At 39.0% G+C, this 16,690-nt stretch overlaps 1 pseudogene; it reads left to right on the top strand.

Annotated features, from left to right (window-relative positions):
* Positions 1-13,643: 13,643 nt before the first annotated feature.
* On the top strand, positions 13,644-15,176 carry LOC138823853 (zinc finger protein 280D pseudogene; annotated as a pseudogene).
* The last annotated feature ends 1,514 nt before the right edge of the window (positions 15,177-16,690 follow it).

Raw genomic sequence — 16,690 nt, 5'->3', positions numbered from 1 at the left:
TCGCTCACACCACAAGGGAATAAAATTAGAACTCAACACCAAAAACCACCAAAGAAAGTCCTGTAACACATGGGGGCTGAACAAGACACTGTTGAATCAGCAGTGGGTCAGGGAAGAGATTAGAATGGAAATTCAAATTTTCATGATATTCAACATAAATGAGCACACAAATTACCAGCCCTTCTAGGACAAAGCAAAGGCAGTAGTTAGAGGCGAGTTTATAGCTTTGAGTTCCTAATTGGAGAGATCTAAAACCAACAATTTAATTAGACATCTGAACCTCCTTGAAAAAGAGCAGCAAGATAAACCCTAATCCAGGAAATGGAAATAAATAATAAAAATTAAATCAGAATTAAACTAATTAGGATGGAAGAAAACCATAGAAAGAACCAACAAAAGAAAGAGTTGGTTCTTCAACAAAATTAACAAAATTGACAGACCCTTAGCAAATCTTATCAAGAAAAGAAGAAAACTCACCCAAATAAATAAACTCAGAGATGAAAATGGAAACATCACCAGAGAAACAACCAAGATTCAGAACATTAAAAGGGAATACTTATCAAAAATATGCTAATAATATTGAGATATTGGCAGAAATGGACCTTTTCATAGCAAATATTGACATGCGAAAACTAAACCAAGATGGATTAAAACATTTTAACAGGACCATATCAAACATTGAGATAGAAACAGCAATAAGAGAAGTCCAATCTAAGAAAAGCCCAGGACCAAAAAGATTTGCAGCAGAATTCTACAAGGCCTTTAAAGCAGACCTCACACCAGTAGCTCTTCAATGAAATTGAAAGGGAAAGTTCACTACTGAACTCATTCTATTAAGACATTATAATCCTTATCCCAAAACCAGTCAGGGAATCATCAAAAAAAGAGAACTATAGACCCTTTTCTTTGATGAACATCGATACTAAATTTTGGCCAATCAACTTCAACAATTCATGCAAAAAAATCAAACACCATGATCAAACAGGATTCATTTCAGAGATGCAAAGCTGGGTCAATATATGAAAAATCAATTAATAAAATTCATCACATCAACAAGACCAAGGATAAGAATCACATGGTTATCTCAATAGATGCAGAAAAGGCATTTGGCAAGATTCAACACCCATTGATAATGAAAACTCTGGAAAAACTAGGAATCCAGGGAACATTCCTCAATACAATAAAGGCTGTATATGACAAACCTACAGCCAGCATTATACTTAATGATGAAAAGCTAAAGCCATTTCCTCTTAAATCAGGAACGAGACAAGGATGACCATTCTCACCACTCCTCTTCAATCTAGTATTAGAATGCCTATCTACAGCAATAAGACAAGATGCAAACATAAAATTGATCCAAATAGGGAAAGATGATGTAAAACTCTCCCTCTTTGCAGATGGAATGATCTTGTATTTCAAGAATCCCACTGACTCCACTCCCAAATTATTCAAACTTATTCAAACTTGGGCAAAGTAACAGGGTATAAAGTTAATCCTCAAAAATCAATGGCTTTTCTGTATGCCAACAATGAGAAAAGTGTGGCCGAAATCAGGAAAGCAACTCCATTCATAATAGCTCCACAAAAAATAAACTACCTAGGAATTAACTTAACCAAAGAAGTGAAGGACCTCTATGATGAAAACTTTAAAAACCTGAAAAAGGAAATCAAAATAGAACACAGAAAGTGGCAAAAACTCCCATGCTCCTGCATTGGAAAGATCAACATCATGAAAATGGCAATACATCCCAAGGCTATCTACAAATTCAATGCAATACCTATCAATAGCCCAAATTCATTCTTCAAGGAATAGAAGAGACAATCCAAAAATTCATATGGAACAATAAAAGACCAAGGATAGCATAAAAGATCATTAACAGAAAGAAAAGTGCTGGAGGAATATCAATACCAAATTTCAAACTCTACTACAACACCATATTAATCAAAACAATTTGGTAATGGCACAAGAACAGACCTCAGGACCAATTGAATAGAATTGAACCTACAGTTATATAGCCATCTAATCTTCGATAAGGAAGCTAAATAATTAGAATGGAAGAAGGACAGCCTCTTCAGTAAATGGTGCTGGCAAAATTGGTTAATCACTTGTAGAAAACTAAAGCTAGATTCTTATAAATCACCCTGCAAAAGAATCAATTCCAAATGGATGAAAGACCCCGGAGTCAAAGCACACACTCTGGAAACATTACAGGTCTCCTTGGCACAGGCCAAAATTTTCTTAAATAGAGACCCAGAAACACAACAAATCAAAGAAAATTTGGACAAATGGGATTGCATGAAATTGCAGAACTTCTGAAAGGCAAAGAACATAGCTAGCAAGATCGATAGAAAGCCCACGGATTGGGAGATGATCTTCAGTAGCCGTACAATGGACAAAGGTCTCATATCTAAAATATACCTGGAACTCAAAAAATTAAATCCCCCAATAACAAATCCTCAGAGAAACAACTGCCAAATAAATAAGTGGCCTAAAGACTTAAAGAGAAACTTCTCTGAAGAAGAAAGAAGGATGGCCAATAGACACATGAAGAAATGCTCAACCTCCCTAGCCATAAAAGAAATGCAAATTAATATAACATTGAGATACCACCTCAGCCCAGTTAGAAGAGCTATAATCAAGAACTCTAATAACAACACATACTGGAGGAGATGGGGTCAAAAGGGAATCTTACTGAATAGTTGGTGGGAGGTTCCTCAAAAAGACTCCAGATAGAGCTTCCCTATTTCCCAGCAATCCCACTTTTGGGCATTTACCCAAATGATCACAAACAAGATCATACTAAGGCTACCAGCACAACTATTTTTATTGCAACATTATTTACCATAGATAAGTTATGGAACCAACCCAAATGCCCCTCATTATATGAATGGATGTAGAAAATGTGGTATATATACACAATGCAATTCTATGCCTCTATCAGAAAGAATGTAATTGCCCCATTTGTGAGGAAATGGAAAGACTTGGAAAAAATTAAGTGAAGTAAGCCAGGCTCCAAAATATAGGTCCCATGATTTCCCTTATTTGCAATAACTAGTATATTTTTGAGACAAGTAGAAAAGGTAAGATAAGTTCATGTTAGGTGATATGAACCCCAAGATAAGTATTGAAAATTTTTTTTCTTTCTTGCAATTGTTTCTAACATATTTATAAGATTATTTCTTTGTTGCTTTGTATGTCCCTCCCCCATGGTATAACCCCTGCTTCCATTTTATTTGATATTGGAATAATTTGTGGAGGGAATGGGCAAAACCAACCTTTAAATAGGGATACGTCGGACCCATTGCAACAATGAGGTATACAAGTCATTATGTCCAATAACGAACTTTACAACTTTTGCCAGGGGCTGTTTGTTGGGGGCTTGGAGAGTGGAGATCGGAAAGGATGAGAAGTGGAAACAGGAGGAGGCAACAACGCTTGATAAGAAATTTACTCATTACCTTACCCATGTAATTGTAACCCCTCTGTATGGCATTTTGAGAAAAAAAAATAAAAAACGTTTGGCAGAACAATGTCAAAAAGTTTTTGACAGAATAATCATTAGTGTATCAGCTAGAATCTGGATATGGTTAGTAACTCTAGAGGATTTTCTCATACTTTCAGAATTTTCGTAAACATACATAATAAGTCAAATGAGGTGTTTTATACCTATAATCCTAGCTACTCTGAAAATGGAAATGTTGACAGTTGCAGTTCAAGGTCAAGCTACAAGAGACCTCCAGCTCAATCAATAAAAGCTGGGTGTGACAATGTGTGGCTGTCATCCTACATATGTTGGACATAAAACTAGGAAGTTCACTATCCAGGTAGCCTAGGAATAAACAAATATAAGATTCTATCTCAAACACACACAAAGCAAAAATTGCTGGATGTGGCATGGTTCAAGTGATCAGATGCCTGCCTGCCAAATGCAAGGCTCTGAATTTGAATCCAAGTACTTACCTCCTAACATTAAAAATAAATAATATGAATTAATTCTCTAAATCACTTCTCAGTGCAATTATCTTATGTATTCTTCAAATAATCTTGTAGTGAAGGCAGAGAATTGATTGCACCAGATCAATATGATAGGTGAAATGAACCCAAGAATAAGTATTGAAATGTTTTTTTTTTTCTTGCTTACAATTGTTTCTAACATTTTTATAAGATTATTTCTTTGTACTGGGAATGCCTAGCTTCTTCATGGCTCATAGGCTGGTGTGCTCATGTGGACCCATTCACCAATTATGCCTGCTATGCCCCGAGTTCAGATCCCAGCCCTGCCAAAAGATTCATCTTGATGTCAGAAGTAAATCGTTGCCCTGTTTTCCTTTTCTGTGCAACTGCTGGGTTTCAGTTAGGATGGAGAATGCATGGGCCACGCTGTGGTCATTGGAATAAGTTGTTCTACATGTCAGCCGAGTTATACATGTCATCATATAATCAAGAAAATACACAATACATCCATGAATAGCATACAAAATAAAGACAACAACTACACTTAATATACGATGCAGTCCACACACGGATGTGAATATACATCCCATGTTTCAATGATGCATTGAGGACTATTTTGGCCTCCCTGGGGCTCAATATCAGTTCCTGGGAACAGCCCAGCTCCTTACTAGCTCACAGTCTGGTGTGATCACTTGTACCCAATGGGCAGTTGGGCTTCCTAGGACTCGAGTTCAAATCCAGCACTGCCCAAATTCACCCTGATGTGAGAAGCCAGTCATTGCACTTGTTTTCATGTGCTGTGCAAATTCTGGGTCTCAGCTAGGATAGAGAAGGTATAGGCCAACTCTACATTCATGGGAATAGGTTGTCATCCAGTTCACCACAGTTATATCTGTCAACCTATGCTTAAGAAAATACACAATACATCAATGACTAAGACACAAAACAAAGAGAATGAGTACACCAAATGCAAGATGTCACCCACTCATGTTTGGAAATATAGATCCTTTGTTTAATTATGAATTTATGACTATATTGGCCCCCACCAGGACTCCATCACAGGTCCCAGGAATGGCCTACCTCCTTAGTGGTTCACAGGCTGGTGTGCTCACCATGACCCATTCACCAGTTGGGACTGCTAGGCCTTGAATTCAAATTCCAGCATTGCCAAAAGATTCATTCTAATGTGAAAAGCCTAAAGTTGCTCATGTTTTCCTGTTCTGTGAATGTCCTGACTCTCATTGAGGATGGAAAATGCTATATAAGCAACTCAGTAGCCATGGGAATAGGTTGTCATCCATGTAAGCACAGTTATATCTGTCACCATATTCAATAAAGTGCACAATACATACATGAATAAGATAAATAAAAAATGAATAAAAAGTGTAACTACACTGAATGCAAGATGCATGCCACACCTGTAGGTAAAGAGAGATCCTATGTTTAAAAAAGGTGGGCTTGCTATTTTGTCCAGTCCTGGGGCTTCAAATCAGGCCCTAAACCAGGCCTGACATTCTAGTCTTCAAGGATGGTGAGCTTCCCGTTCCCTCTCAGTGCAACAGAGCTATCCGAACCTGAATTCAAATCCCAGCGCTCACAAAAGATTCATCCTGATGTCAGAAGCCAGTTGTTGCACACGTTTTCCTCTCCTGTGAAAGTCCTGAGTCCCAACCAAGAAGAGGAATTCATAAGCAACCCTATAACCATAGGAACAGGTTGTCATCCATGTCAGCAAAGTTATAGCTGTCACCATATTTAGTAAAATACAGAATACCTCCATGAATAGAGACAAAATAAGAAGAAGCTCACCGAACACAAGATGCTGAACAAACATGTATGTCAATATAGATCGTATGTTTAAATTATGAATTCATGACTATAGTGGACCACCCTGGCAATCAATGTCAGATCCTGGGAATGGCGTAGCTCGTTAGTTGCTCACAGGTTAGTGTGTTCACCTTGACTTATTGGCCAATTGGTCCTACTAGGACCTGAGTTAAGATCTCAGCTCTACCAACAAGTGGATCGTGGAGTAAGAAGCCAAGTGTGAAAAATATTTTCCTTTTCTCTGAATATCCTGGGTGATCCTGAGAATCCTGGCATGATGGAGAACATTTCTATAAATCTAGATGCTCTGTGATAGGATGTCATCAATGTAATAAATTTAAGGTGTTTCATCTTAGTACAATCAATGGTAAATAAATGAATAAAATAAAAAATACAAGAACAACCACACCAAACATGTATGGACTGAACATCTATAGGTAAGTATAAATCCTATCTTTACAATGTATATAAATAGTATGTTTCCAGAGCTAGGGCTTGAATACAGGACTAGTGAATAGGCCTAACTTTCTTATCTTCAAATATGGTGATCTTCCCCTTCATCCACATTGCTGCAGATTTACCCAGATCCTGAGTTCAAATCCAAAGCCTGGAAGAATAAACAGCGTGAATTGCAAGCCAGGGAGCTAAATTTTTTTATTTTACTTTTCTCAATATGGCTGTTGAACTCAGGTCGTGGCAACTCTGCCTCAGCTTTGATCACCCTAGGCTGGGTTGCAGCCACTAGATCTATAGCTCCTCCTGGGATCCTAGACCCTCAGGCCTTGCAAGGAAAGCAATGCACAGAAAAAATATGGCCATTTTATGTTTTCTTCCTTTGCATGGTGACCCTCATGGGTCTGAATGACACTGTTGCAAAGGGTACTTCATCTTGCGTTGCTGAAGGCTGCCAGACTATCAGGGATGCCATAGGCCCACGTGGCAACATAGGCCCTGATTTAGAATCCCTGTCCTGACACCAACCAATGGCAGGAGCTACTAAGAAAATGGTTCCCATCGATAGGATTAACAATGGAATGTTGTCAATGTCACGGTTGAATGAATTGATCATGAATGATGCTCCTTTAAAATTAGACAGCATCATTTCAGGAGGTTGATGCATTTTATTTAATATTTATGAAGCACTGAAAGAATATTATTACGTAAAGGAACGCAATAATTTCAGGACACTGATTTCATTAATAGTTTAAGGATGAAAACAATTAATTACATTACATTAATTACATTAATTACATGGAGGCATAATTAATACCCAGGAATTGGAAGGAATGTAGTCTATATAACTGAATACTTTATAGACTTCTCTGACACTCTATAAAGATATATATTTATTAGCGTACTGCCATCTGCATGTCAATCTTATCTTATTTTGGTTACCCCTGGGGCTTGATCTGAGGTCCTGGGAACAGCCTTTCAGCTCAATTTGCCCCAGGATGGCATGCTAACACTCACACATTCATGAATTGGGCCTTGTAGGCTTGGAGGTCTTGAGTACAGATGCCAGCACTCCCAAAAATGAATCATGGAGTAAGAAGATGATGTGACACGTTTTCCTTTTCTGTGAAAGTCCTGGGTGTCAGGTATGAAATGGAATACATATGCAGACCTATATCCTGTGTAATCAATGTGATCAATGTTTTATGTTCCATGATAGTCAATAAAATAAATGGTCAATATATGATTAAAACAACAAAATAAAATAACTACACTGAATGCATTATGTAGTCAACATATGTATATAAATATAAATCATATATGTAAATTGTACATGAATAGGATGTTTTCTAGTGTTGGAGATCTATTTTAGGCATAAGGAACAAGACCTGAATTTCTTCACTTTAAGTTGGCCAGCTTCCCATTCCCACACAGTGCAACAGAGTTACCAACACATTGAGTTTCAATCCCAGTCCTGGAAGAAAAATGGTACCTTTGCAGTATGTGAGGCCCAATTCTTAAGCATTTCATTATGCCTCCATTTTATGAATGTGATTGTTTAACTGCTTAATAAAGAATTAACAAAAATCGATCAGTGTCCTATAATATAATTGTGTATAATTTTATCCTAGAATCATTCAAGAACTGCCCAACATGACATATATCACATTCCATTGGTATTCATATGGATAGAAATGAGTTCCTTAGGATCTCCAGCCATTTGGAGGTGGCAGGACCTGGATTCCAACTGTGAGCTCCAGCTCCCACCACTTCAACCTGGGGATAGGGTACTCACCGGTCTGTCCAAGAATATCAGCAAGACCAATGATTAGACAGGCACCAGTGGCTCTCAGCAGTCCTCCTTGATACTTACAAGGCTGTGATGGGAGGATCATGGTCAAAGTCATCCTAGTCAGGAAAGTCCTTGAGACCTCTGTCCAACTTCAGTGCCAAAAAAGCCAGAAGCCCAGGGCTCCAGTGTGGAGGGCGAGCCTTGAACAAAAGCAGTGCACAGACTGTGCCCAGATCCTGAGTTCAAGGTTCGGGTCTGGCAACAAACAGACATACAGAACAATCTGTGCAGCCATCCAGCTAAAGCAGGTCACCATCTCATCTCCAACTGAATTAGACATTGTTCCCTGGGAAAAGATCTGGGGGAGCTGCTATCTTCTTGACTCCGCCCATGCTGCTCGCATCACAGAATTCTGGCCACACCCCCATTCTTTCATGGTTATTTCTGACCAATGGGATACAAGAATAGTGATCACGCCCACATTCCATGCTGCCTAGTAGCACCCAGGATTCCCTCTGTTAGTTTACAACACTACCAGCAGTTGAGGAAAGTAGAGGTGGCTGAGTGGTGAGGAAGAGACTCAAGCAACTTTGGAGTATAGTAGGAAATTGAGATGCCTGCCCGCACCCTTGCTCCCTCCTCACCTTTCCAAGTTGCAAGATTTCAAACCTCAGGCAATGGTGCACTGCCAGCCCGCCTAAAGGCCTGACCTGGTCCCTGGCCTTGGTTTTCTGCTCTTGGCCCATGTGTTTGCAATGCCCCTGCCATTGCTGCTTGCCCTACCTGGAGCAGCCCCCAGCAGCTTTTCTCAGCAGCGCAGGTGAGTGGCTGCCCCCAAATCACCCCTACCTGGGATCAGGCACCACTCTGGGGGCACCATTATCCCCTGCTTGTTTCCTCATCCTGGCTCTGCGGAGCCACCTTTCTGTCTTGGGCATTTCTGAAATAGAAACTCAAAATATACTTTAGATGGACTGGATTGAGGTCCTCCTATCTGGGACAGGTATGCTCCACCAGGCCTGGTCCTCTGTAGTTGGGATGGTAAACATGTAGCGCCATACTCAGTCATCGATTTAGATGGATTATCCCAAACTTTTAGTCCACAGCAGCCGATTCTTGACCACAGGTGAAGCTCTGGGTAGGGCCACAACCATCAGACCTCATTCTCCTCATAGGACAGTTTTGAGGAAAAAAGGGATTTATAGAGAGGGAGGGAATCTCTGGAGCATGGCTTGGCATGGAGGGAGTGGCATTCAGAGAAGGTTCTCTGCAATTCTGTGAGCAAATGACAGGAAGATACCCACAAAGGGCTCAGGTGGGGCCAGTTATTAATCATGCAACAGCTGAGGATTTTGAAACAACCCATGGCTCTTTTTAATCATTACCCTATCCCCATGAGGAAGGGGATCCTTCACTGTGTTGAATTTTGCATCTTTCAAAACCGAGGCACAGAGAAGTCAGTTGACCTCCTTATGATTTCAACTTCACAGGACGCTCGGCCTGACTTCACTACCATGCTCCCTAGGACAATGGGTGCTATTCAATCCACTTCTTGTAGTAGGAAGTCCACTTCTTGTCAGTTGTGGGGTTTGAACCCTAGGCATGGGCACTGATCTTGAGCTCCTCAGCAAAAGGCTAGTGCTCTACCACTTGAGCCCACAGCACCACTTCTGGTTTTCTGGTGGTTCTTTGGAAATAAAAGTCTCAAAGTCGTTCCTACGGGGGCTGGCTATGAACCATGATCCTCATATGTCAGCCTCCAGTGTAGTTAGGATTAGAGTTCTGAGCCACCGACACTCAACTTAATTTTAATTCTGACTTCTCTCTCTCTCTCTTTTACAAAAACTGGTTGAATAGGTGCTGGAGGAGGGGTCCACCATCCCCATGTGGCTGGAATCCAAGGTGACCCTCTCATTCTGGAGGTGGGCTGTAGGTCAGGAGCTGTCTCGCTCAGCCTGTTGAAACAGCTCCCTGTGGTAAGCCCCAATGTTCCCTGGCTAGACCATGAAATTCATTGTCCATCCAGCCTTACTGGACTTATTGAATTGTATTGCTTTCTATATCATTTTCTAGCACCTGGCCAAACTTATGATACAGAGTTATGAAGTGAAAATATAATGCCTTCTTAAGAAAGTCATTTAGGGCTCTGGGAATGTGGCTTCATGGTATGGTGATTGCCTAGCATGCATGAAACCCTGGGTTCAATTCCTCAGTAACACAGAAAAAAGAAAAACACTAGAAGGAATGCTGTGCCTCAAGTGGTAGAGTGCTAGCCTTGAGAAAAAAAAGCTCAGGAATAATTCCCTACCCCTGAGTTTAAGCCCCAGGACTGGCAAAACAATTAGTAAATGGAAAATAAAGAACCCGTACTTGAAATATATAATTGCTACTTCCATACTGACACCTGATAATAGCCTCTAATTCATGTATTTTACTTAGGATACTGTGCTGAAAAAAGTTTTGTTCATTAAGTCACAGCAATTAATGCCAGAAATGTGCTTAGATGTTAGCTGAAGATTAATTCTGGAAATTCAAGGATTCAAGGATTTTGTGTCATCACTGATAATCACAAAGTGAAAAGTAGTCTAAGTGTGATTTTGAAATCTTTTTGATCAGTTTTGGCATCAGAAAGGCAGAGGCTAATTAATAGTTGTGACAGAAAATAAGGAGTAACTCCAGATGGAAGGAAAAAAATGATAGTAAATAAGGTATACCAGAAACTGGTCTAGAGAACCATTTTTGGTTATTGAAGAACTAATTGTCAAATAGGCTTTTGCTCATTGCCTTTATCATTCTAAATCTCTTAGGCTAGTTCTTAATCTCTGCGTGATAAATGTTTCTCCTTTTTTTTTACTTGTGTGCCTTTTTTTCCTCTTTTCTCTTATTTATATTTATTTTTATTTTTTTTTAATTTTAATTTTAATTTTTTGTGAACATACTGTACAGAGGGGTTACAATTACATGGACAAGATAATGAGTACATCAATCAATCATTGCAGCCTCCTCCTTTGTTGACCCTTCACATCCCTTCCCATCCTCTCCCCAACCCTGAATCCCAACTCCCCCACTCCGCATCAAAGTTGTAAAGTTCGTTTTTGTCATGACAACTTGTACTTCTCATAGTTGCATCGGGTCCAGCTGTATCCTTAAACGACTTGTTTTTCCACATCTCCTCCACAAATTATAACGACATTAAATATAGTGAAAGCAGGGGTTGTACTGTGGGGGAGGGACATACAAAGCAAAAAAGATATAAACTTATAAATGAGTTAGAAACAAATGCATGAAAAAAAACATTTAAATACATATCAAGGGTTCATTTTCCTAAGATCACATTATCTGATCTTTCCTGCTTGACTCATACATATCTTAGATATTGCAAATAAGGGAAACCATGGGACCTATGTTTCTTTGGGCTTAGCTTACTTCACTTAATATAATTTTTTCCAAGCCTTTCCATTTCCTAACAACTGGGACAATGTCATTCTTTCTGATGGAGGCGTAGAATTCCATTGTGTATATATTCCACATTTTCTTGATCCATTCATCTACTGAGGGGCATCTGGGTTGGTTCCATATCTTAGCTATAGTAAATAATGCTGCAATAAACATAGTTGTACTGGTAGCTTTAGTGTGTTCTTGTTTGTGAACCTTTGGGTAAATGTGGGATTGCTGGGTCATAGCGGAGCTCTATGTGAAGTCTTCAGGAACCTCCATACTGCTTTCCAAAGTTGTTGAACAAGTTTACACTTCCACCAACAATGAAGTAAGGTTCCCTTCTGTCCACATCCCCTCCAGCATCTGTTGTTGTTAGAGTTCTTGATTATAGCCATTCTAACTGGTGTGAGGTGGTATCTCAATGTTGTTTTGATTTACATTTCTTTATGGCTATGGAGGTTGAGCATTTCCTCATGTGTCTATTGGCCATCCTTCTTTCTTCTTCAGAGAAGTTTCTTTTTAAATCTATAGGCCACTTATTTATTGGGCAGTTGTTTCTTTGAGGATATGTTGTTGGGAGATTTAACTTTTTGAGTTCCAAGTATATTTGAGATATGAGACCCTTATCGGTTGTATGCCTAGTGAAGATCTTCTCCCAATCCATGGGCTTTCTATTGATCTTGCTAGCTAGGTCCTTTGCCAGGCAGAAGCTCTGCAACTTCATGCAATCACATTTGTCCAACCTTTCTTTGGTTTGTTGTGTTTCCTGGTCTCTATTAAGAAAATTTCGGCCTGAGCCAAGGAGGCCTAGGGTTTCTCCTATTCCATCCTGTAATGTTTTCAGAGTGTCTGCTTTGACTCCGAGGTCTTTGATCCATTTGGAGTTTATTCTGGTGTAGGGTATTATATAAGGATCTAGTTTTAGTTTTCTACAAGTAGTTAACCAATTTTGCCAGCACCATATACTGAAGAGGCTGTCTTTCTTCCATCCTATTATTTTAGCACCCTTATCGAAGATTAACTGGGTATAGGTCTATAGGTTCATTTCTGGGTTTCCAATTCTATTCCATTGGTCTTGAGGTCTGTTCTTGTGCCAGTACCAAGCTCTTTTGGTTACTATGGCTTTATAGTAGAGTTTGAAATTTGGTATTGATATTCCACCAGCAGTGTTCTTTCCGTTGAGGAGCGTTTTTGCTATTTGTGGTCTTTTATTGTTCCATATGAATTTTTGGATTACCTCTTTTATTTCCTTGAAGAATGAGGTTGGAATTTTGATCGGTATTGCATTGAATTTGTAGATATCCTTGGGAACTATTGCAATTTTCACGATGTTAATCTTTCCAATCCAGGAGCATGGGAGGTTTTGCCATTTTCTAAGTTCTGTTTTTACTTCCTTCTTCAAGATTTTAAAGTTTTCATCATAGAGGTCCTTCACTTGTTTGGTTAAGATAATTCCTAGTTATATTATTTTTTGAGGTGCTATTACAAATGGAGTTACTTTCCTAATTTCATCCACACTTTTCTCATTGTTGGCATACAGAAAAGCCATTGATTTTTGGGGGTTAATTTTATGCCCTACTATCTTGCCAAAGTTTTGAATCAGCTTGAGTAATTTGGTAGTGGAGTCCATGGGTTTCTTTAAATACAAGATCATGTCATCTGCAAAGAGGGAGAGTTTTATTTCTTCTTTCCCTATTTGGATCCCCTTTATGTTTTTGATCTTGTCTTATTGCTTTAGCTAGGCATTGTAATACTAGATTGAAGAGAATTGGAGAGAGTGGGCATCCTTGTCTTGTTCCTGAGTTAAGAGGAAATGGGTTTTGTTTTTGACCATTAAGTATAATGCTGCTGTAGTTTGGTCATACACAGCCTTTATTATATTGAGTAATGTTCCATTAATTCCTAATTTTTCCAAAACCTTCATCATAATCGGGTGTTGGGGCACGCACGCGGCCGTGCCAGCTTCCCTCCGCCCCACTCCCTCCCCCGTCTCCCCTCCCCCTCTCCCACTTCCCAGGGCCCAGGCTGCTGGCTCCACAATTGGAGCCGCCACCTCCACTGCCACTGCTGCTGCAGCAGCCTCTTGGTAGATTTTCACGCTCCTCCTTTTTCTCCTCCTCCTCTGCCTCCTCCTCTTTCTCCTCCTTTTTCAGGGCTCCAGTCAGGTCAAGCCGGCTCTGCTCACGACAATTCAGACATGGCAGAACTTTCTATGGAATGTGAAGAAGAAGAGCTAGAGCCATGGCAGAAGAAAATAAAAGAAGTTGAGGATGATGACGATGATGAACCAAACTTTGTTGGAGAGATAGCAAGTTCAAAACAAGCAATTTCAAATATTTTGAACAGAGTTAACCCCAGCTCATATTCAAGGGGAATAAAGAATGTTGCGCTCATTCGAGGTATTTCTGCTGCATTCAAGTCTACAATTAACACTATACGAACCCATCAAATCCAATTGCTGCCTTGCCAGTAAATTTTCATCCAGAATCTAGATCTTCAGATAGCTCTGTTATTGTACAGCTTTTTTCTAAGCCTGGCTATTTAACAAAGTCATCCCGAGTTGTATCTAGTAATTCTTGTGAGTTACTGTTTGACTTGACCCAGGATACAGAATTACCACAGTACCAAGGGATACCAACAATTTCTGTAGCAGGTCTGAATGAAAATTTGTTTTTATCAAAACGTCCTTCTGCTACTGAAGTGAACACTGTAAATCCAAAAAAGCCCAAGGCTGCTGAAAGTGTTTCTGTAACAGATTCCTCAGCTGTATTCCCTGTAGTTAAATCTCCTTCACTGATGTATCCCCAAGCTATGCCATCAAAAGGTGAAAATACTTCATCAAATCAATCTAAAGATGGAACGCCTTTTCCACGAGCTTGTCCAAAGTGCAATATTCATTTCAATCTTCTGGATCCTATGAAAAATCCATGCAGTATTGTTGTCCAGACATGATAAATGACTTTTTGGGACCAGATAAAACAGAAAACTCAAACACAGCAAATAAAGCTATGACTGCTGATTCAGAGAAAGGAAAATTGATCATGTTAGTTAATGACTTTTATTATGGAAAACATGAAGGAGACTCATACAACCTTTAAATGCTTCAGTTGCTTGAAAGAGTCTCAAAAATAATATTAGGTTTATGAACCACATGAAACACCACTTGGAACTTGAGAAGCAGAGCAGTGAGAGCTGGGAAAACCACACCACCTGCCAGCACTGCTACCGGCAATTTCCCACACCCTTCCAGCTGCAGTGCCACATCGAGAGTACACACACACCTCACAAATTTTCTACCATTTGTAAAATCTGTGAATTATCATTTGAAACAGAACATGTTCTTTTACAACATATGAAGGACAATCATAAACCCGGTGAAATGCCATATATCTGCCAGGTTTGCAATTATAGATCATCATCATTTTCTGATGTAGAAACTCATTTTCGAACATCTCATGAGAACACTAAGAATTTACTTTGTCCATTTTGCCTCAAAGTTATCAAAATTGCAACACCCCATATGCATCATTATATGAAGCATCAGAAAAAAGGAATACATCATTGTATAAAATGCAGACTGCAATTTTTGACATGCAAGGAGAAAATAGATCATAAGACGCAGCATCATCAAACATTTATAAATAATTGCCAACTGTTGTTCATAAGGCATAATATTTTTTGTAAATCTATGCCGTGTATAAATCCATTCTAATGGTAGCTCATTTTGTCATATAATTCCTGTTCGGTATTTCCATGTATCTAATATATATAAATTTATGAGTTGATTTAGCGTTACTCGATGTAAAAATATTTTTTTATTCTCTATTCTACAAATTGTACTTCTCTTTCAGCTTCCTTAGTTAAAGGTCTTTTGCTATGTAAATCAGGCTCCCCTTGTAATAATGAAAAAAATTATATAATTGATAAGTAGGAATTCCTAAGGCCGGTGGCATGAAAATAATATCTCCTAGTAACTTTTGAAAATCATTTAACTTATGTAATTGATCACGTCATAAAGATATTTTTGAGGTGTCACTGTTTGTCTACAAAAAAAATATCCTGATGGAGGCATAGAATTCCATTGTGTATATACCACATTTTCTGGATCCATTCATATACTGAGGGGCATCTGGGTTGGTTCCAGATCGTAGCTTTGGTAAATAATGCTGCAATAAACATAGCTGTGCTGGTAGCTTTAGTGTGGTCTTGTTTGTAAACATTTGGGTAAATGCCCAAAAGTGGGATTGCTGGGTTTTAGGGGAGCTCAATGTGAAGTCTTTTGAGGAACCTCCATACTGCTTTCCAAAATGGTTGAACAAGTTTACACTCTCACCAACAATGAAGTAAGGTTCCCTTCTGTCCACATCCCCTCCAGCATCTGTTGTTGTTGGAGTTCTTGATTTTAGCCATTCTAACTGGGGTGAGTTGGTATCTCAATGTTGTTTTGATTTGCATTTCTTTTATGACTAGGGAAGTTGAGCATTTCTTCATGTGTCTATTGGCCATCCTTCTTTCTTCTTCAGAGAAGTTTCTCTTTAAGTAATTAGCCCACTTATTTATTGGGCAGTTATTTCTTTGAGGATTTGTTGTTTGGGGATTTAATTTTTTGAGTTCCAAGTATATTTTAGATATGAGACCCTTGTCCGTTGTATGGCTAGTGAAGATCTTCTCCCAATCTGTGGGCTTTCTATTGATCTTGCTAGCTATCTCCTTAGCCATGCAGAAGCTCTGCAACTTCATGCAATACCATTTGTCCAACCTTTCTTTGATTTGTTGTGTTTCTGGGTCTCTATTAAGAAAATTTGGTCATGCGCCAAGGAGACCTAGGGTTTCTCTTATTCCATCCTGTAATGTTTTCAGATTGTCTTCTTTTTCCAGGTGCTATTATTAATCCAAAAATCCTTAAATATAGAGGGTAAACACTGTAACACCATTTCTAATTCTGTCATATTTGGTCCTCCAAGTAAAATATCATCCATATAATGAAAAATATAAATGTGAGGCCATTTTTGTCTAACAGGTTTTAAGGCCTTATCAACATATATCTGTCACATAGTTGGAGAATTCATCATTCCTTTGGGCAACACCTTCCATTGGAAGTGCTGATGAAGGGTTTGATGATTTATTTGTGGTAAAGAAAAGGCAAATCTTTTATAATCTTTTATATGTACAAGAATGGTAAAAAAAAAAAACAGTCTTGTAAATCTATTTCTATTATTGGCCAAT

This window comes from Dipodomys merriami, unplaced genomic scaffold (assembly GCF_024711535.1).
Source record: "Dipodomys merriami isolate MVZ:Mamm:240054 unplaced genomic scaffold, mDipMer1.0.p SCAF_124, whole genome shotgun sequence".
Taxonomy (NCBI): domain Eukaryota; kingdom Metazoa; phylum Chordata; class Mammalia; order Rodentia; family Heteromyidae; genus Dipodomys; species Dipodomys merriami.
Note: the sequence above shows the minus strand (reverse complement) of the source record. Positions and strands in the feature narration are given on the sequence as shown.